The 6000-nt window shown below is 35.0% G+C and overlaps 1 protein-coding gene across 1 annotated transcript in view; it reads left to right on the top strand.

The window, feature by feature from the left end:
- Positions 1–6000, top strand: part of AXDND1 (axonemal dynein light chain domain containing 1) — a 154917-nt gene that overhangs the window by 63980 nt on the left and 84937 nt on the right. The window lies entirely within an intron of this gene.

The raw sequence follows: 6000 nt of genomic DNA on the forward strand, positions 1-6000 counted from the left end.
TTTGTGAACATGTTAGAATTTTAAACCTTAATTTAATACTAGTAATAAACTAGGGAATATTGTTCTTATTTTTTCACATAATGTTAACTTTTAGGATCATTGGATTTTACACTTTTGTTCTATTGCCTTGATAACCAGTATGACAAATGAACTGAATTATGGTGCCCTGCAGACAATAATAGTAATGCTTTAGGGAAATAGCAAAGTTCCATAGTATCCTATATTTTATTGTGGCAAAATATACATAACGAAACATTTGCCATTTCAACCATTTTTATGTGTACAATACAGGGACATTAATTTTGTTTGCTATGTTGTGCGACCCTCACCGCTATCCATTTCAAAATTTATTCCTTACCCTTAACAGAAACTCAGTGCCCCTTAAGCAATAACTTCCCCTTTCCTCCTCACACCCATCTCTGGTAACCACTAAGAAACTTTTGTCTCTGTTAATTTGTCTATTCTAGATATTTCATATAGGTGGGATCTTACAATATTTGTCCTTTTGTGTCTGACTTATTTTACTCAGCATAGTGTTTTCAAGGTTCAGCTATGTCATAACATATATCAGAACTTCATTTCTTTTTATGGCTGAATAATACTCCATGTTATGCATATAACACATTTTGTTTATCCTTTTATCTGTTGATGGGCACTTAGGTTGTTTCCATCTTTTGGCTATTCTGAATATTGCTGCAGTGAACGTTGGTGTACAAGTATCTGTTTGAGTTCCCACTTTCAATTTTTTTTGGATATATACTTAGGAGTGAAATTTCTGGGTCATATGTTAATTCTGGAAACTCTGGTGGCGTAGTGGTTAAGAGCTACGGCTGCTAACCAGAAGGTTGGCAGTTCGAATCCACCAAGTGCTCCTTGGAAACCATATGGGGCAGTTCTACTCTGTCCGGTAGGGTCGTTATGAGTCAGAATTGACTCAGTGGCAACGGGTTTGGTTTGGTTGGGAGGAACCACCAAACTGTTTTCCACATTGACTGCACCATTTTACAATCCCATCAGCAATGCAAGAGGTTCCAATTCCTCTGCATCCTAACCAACACTTGTTACCTTCCATTTTCTTTATATAAGCTGTCCTGGGGTGGGGAGGTGGAGAGGTATCTCACTATGGTTTTGATTTGCATTACGCTAATGGCTAATGATCTTGAGCATCTTTCCATGTGCTTATTGGCCATTTGTGAATCTTCTTTTATGCAATGTTTATTCAAGTCCTTTGCCCATTTTTTTGATTGTCTTTTTGTTGTTGAGTTGTAGGACTTCTTTATATAGTCTGGATACTAAACCCTTATCAGATACATGATTCCCAAATATTTTCTCCTATTCTGTAGGTTGTCTCTTCACTTTGTTGATAAAGTCCTTTGATGCACAAAAGTTTTTAATTTTGATGAAGTCCAGTTTATCTGTTTTGTCTCTTGTTCCTCATGCTTTTCGTGTCATCATATCTAATAATCCATTGTTGAAAACTAGTTCCTGAAGCATTACCCCTATGTTTTGTTCTAACAGTTTTATGGTTTTAATTCTTTAATTTAGGTCATTGATCCATTCTGAGTTAATTTTTCATATATGGTGCGTGGTATGTGTCCAACTTCATTCTTTAGCATGTGAAGATACAGTTGTCCCAGCACCATTTATTGAAGAGACTATTCTTTTCCCACTGAATGGTTTTAGCACCCCGGTCAGAAATCAGTTGACCATAGATTCATAGGTTTATTTTTCGACCCTCAATTGTATTCTTTGATCTATATGGCAGTCCTTATACCAGCGCCAGACTGTTTTCTTTAGCGTAGCTTTATAGTATGTTTTGAAATTGGAAAGTATGATTCCTCCTACTTGGACTTTTTTAAGATTGCTGTAGCTATTTGGGGCCCTTTGTAGTTCCATATACATTTGAGGATTAGTGTTTCCATTTCTGCAAAAAAGGCTATTAGAATTTTGATAGAGATTGCACTGAATCTGTAGATCACTTGGATAGTATTGACATCTTAGCAATATTAAATCTTCCAATCCATGAACACAGGATGTCTTTCCATTTATTTAGGTCTTCTTTAACTTATTTCAGCAATGTTTTATAGTTTTACGTGTACAAGTCTTTTATCTCCTTTGTTCAATTTACTTCTAGGTATTTTATTCTTTTAGATGCTATTGTAAATGGAATTTTTTCTTAATTTCTTTTTTAGATTGGTTATTGTTGGTGCTTAGAAACACAGCAGGTTTTTGTGTGTTGACCATGTACTCTTCCACTTTTCTAAACTCATTTATTAGCTTTCTTGGGGATATTTTGGGATTTTCTGTATATAAGATTGTGTCATCTATGAATAGGGATAGTTTTACTTCTTTCTTTCTGAAGATAGCTTCTATTTTTTTCTTGCCTAATTGCCCTAGTTGTCACTTCCAGTACAGTGTTGAATAATAGTAGTAGGCGTCCATGTTTTGTTCTTGATTTTAAGGGGAAAGCTTTCAGTTTTTCTCCAATGAGTATATTATCTGCAGGTATTTTGTAAATATACTTTATCATATTGAGGATTTTCCCATCTATTCCTAAGTTTGTTGAGTGTTTTTATCATGATAGGGTGTTGGATTTTGTCAAATGTCTTTTCTGCATTAATTGAGATTATCCTGTGGTTCTTTTCTTTCATTCTATTAATGTGGCGTATTACATTGATTGATTTTCTAGCTAAAAGAAATGGCTTGACTCCTTTTGCCACATCACATGATCCCATACTTTTCTACTGTTTTTTTTTTTTTTTCCAAATATTATTTCTATCCCTTTCTCTTTTCTTCTGGGATTCCCCTGATACATGTTAGTTTGCTTGATGATGTTCCACAGTTGCATTAGACTTTGTTCACTTTTCTTCTTCCTTTTTGTTTTCGGAGTCAATAATTTTAATTGTTTTGTCCTCTAGTTCACTGATTCTTTGTTCTACCAGCTCAGATCTGCTGTTGAGCCCCTCCATTAAATTTTTTCATTTAAATTATTGTATTTTTCACCTCCAGTAATTCTGTTTGGCTCCTTTTTATACTGTTTCTTTATTGATATTCTCATTTTGTTCATGTATCATTTTTCTGTTTTCCTTTCTTTGTCTGTGTTCTGCTATAGTTCTTTGAGCATATTTAAAACTATTGTTTTAAAGTTTTCTAGTCTGTCCTTATCTGTGCTTCCATAGAGGTGATTTCTATCTCTTTATCTTGTTATTTTGCATGCAGTTTTAGTGTCTTTGTATGCTTTTGATATTTTGCTAACTCTGGCATATTAGACTATTACAGTGTGTTAGCGCTGAGCATGTGAGTGGCTTTCTCATTTCCGCTATATACACAATGCTTTTTGAAGCACTAATTTCTGCAAGAAACTGTCATTCTGGTTTTTCCTTTAGATCTTAGGAGTTAATTGTCTGCTTCAGTCATACCATTTAGTCCCAGGGAATTAAGTGTAGTCACAGCCTCAGTCTTTCCTCACCACTCCCTCCTTACCTTGTGTGAGCTCCAATTCAGATTAGACTGAGGCTTCAGTCCTTCAGGCAACTCCCAGACAGATAATAACAGATACATTTAACAGTCTGCCAGCAAAGTCTGTCCTGCTTACTCCAGAGCCAGAGATTGGGCCCCCTCTCTAAGAACACGAATCATGGTTCACTTCTGCAGCTACTGCTGTGCTGTGGCTGTTACACAAGAAGGGGGAGGGGCAGAGACAGTAGAAAAGAAAGTTTTTCTACAATTTAAAAGTCACCTTTTTCTTGTTGCAGCATCTGGTTAGTTGCTGCAACCCTCTAGTTACTTTTGAAAGTTCTTACAGAGTTGAGATTACAAATCTTTTGTTGCTTTTCTTGGTGCTTGTGTGGGTTCGTAGACCTGATTACACCGCTGTCTTCCTGGAAGTCCTCACAATATTGTATATTTAAAAAATGCGCACTTGTAATTTGCCTACTTCCGCATCTGGGGCTTATGGATATTAACAGTGAATTATGACCCTCAATAGATTAAAAAAGTGGCCCATTTGGGTAGCTTCAAAGGCCCATTGGTACCAGGTCACTAGGTTCTCCGTGGAGATCTCCAAAGTGCTACATTAGCTTTCTGTAATAGGTCCTGCCATGTGTAGTAGCTTGTCAGTTTTTTGAATGAAAATATAAAAGGCATGCCTGTTAAAGTGTGTCCCAAAGGAAAGAAAGGTAATACACTAATTGTAAAATGAAGACTTCTTTACTTAGGAAACTTCATTTGTTTGACAGCGGTATTGATTAGAAATCTAGAGCAAACATAATTAATGGGGACATACTGGAGTCCCATTTAAGAGAGGAGAAAGGATTCTTGCTGTCACTGTAGGTCCTGATTCAGGTGAGAAAATGAGAACAAATTCAAGAGGCTTATCTACTAAAAGGAAACTGAAAAATCACAATTATTATAATTACCCAGAAAAACAGAAAAAAAAAAAAGTCAATATAAAGAATATTTGAATTAATTAGCCTTTAAAAAGTGTCTGGGTACAAGATAAATATACAAAACCCAACAACTTCCCTATATACCAGCAATAAACAGTTAGAAATACAGTGGGGGAATAAGCTTAGCAAGAAAGGAGCAAGGCCTATATGTTTAAAACTCTAGAACTATACTAAAGGACTTTAAAGAGAGCTATATGTATGTCTCTAGATGAGAAGAATCAATATTATAAAGATATTAGTTCCCTCCAAATTAATCTGTAAATTCAATACAATTGTATTAAACTATCAACAATTATTTTTAGGAATTTGGCAAGTTTAGAGAAAAGTCCATGTGGAGAATCTAAATATAAGAATAATATAATATTTTAAAAGATTTATAGGGAGTAACTTCTTCTAGACATCAAAATACATTGTAAAGCCAAAGTAACTGAGAATGTGGTACTTGGACAGGAAAAGACAAATACAAAAGAGCAGAATAGACATTTCAGAAATAGACCCATGTATATCTGGGATAGTCAGTTAATTGGATTGAAACAATCGGATATCCAGCTGTTAAAAAAATTACATCTCTATCTCATCACATAAAAAAGTAAATCCCAGAAAGGATTAAATGTTAAAAAGTAAAAACAATAAAATTATAAATATATTAGAATAAATTACATGACAATATTTTTATAATATTAAAGTGGGGTAGCTCTTTCTAAGCATTGCATGAAACCTTGGAATTAGAAACTTCCATGCTGTGATAGTCATTAGAAACAAAAGCAAGTAACAGACTGGGTGAAAATGTTGGTACCTTATAAAACAAAGAGTTAATATTACTAAAGTGGTCCTATAAACCGATCAGTCAATCAATCAACCCTGTAAAATAATGGGCACAGGATATGAGCAGATAATTTATAGATTAAGAAGTTCAAATGGCTTATAAAAATATGAAAATGTGCCCAACCTCACCAATAATCAACTAGATGGAAAGTAAAGAATACTTAGAAACCACTTTTAGCTTAGCAAGGAGCCCCCATGGTGCAGTGGTTAAAGTGCTCAGCTGCTAACTGAAAGGTCAGAGGTTCGAACCCACCAGCTGATCTGCAGGAGAAAGATATGGCAGTCTGTTTCTGTAAAGATTTTACAGCCTTAGAAACCCTATGGGGCAGTTCTACTCTGTCCTGTGGGGTTGCTATGAGGCAGTGGGGGTGGTTTAGCTTAGCATATTAGCAAGTATTATATAGACGATAAATATAGACACTTTCATATATTGTTGATGGGAATATAAATTGGTACAACCCTTTTGGAGATTTTTGTAGGAGCTGACAATATATATTTTTTTTAATTGTTCTTCAGGTGAAGGCTTACAGAACAAATAGTTTCTCATGAAACAGTAGTACGCATATTGTTTTATGACATTAGTTAACAACCCCACAACATTTCAACCCTCTAACTTCTCAACCTTTGTTTTGGTGAAAATACACATAGCCAAAGATACACCATTTCAAAAATTTCTACATGCACAGTTCAGTGACATTGACTATGCTCTTCCAATTGTGCTGCTATT

Source organism: Trichechus manatus, unplaced genomic scaffold (genome assembly GCF_000243295.1).
Source record: "Trichechus manatus latirostris isolate Lorelei unplaced genomic scaffold, TriManLat1.0 scaffold00021, whole genome shotgun sequence".
Lineage (NCBI taxonomy): Eukaryota > Metazoa > Chordata > Mammalia > Sirenia > Trichechidae > Trichechus > Trichechus manatus.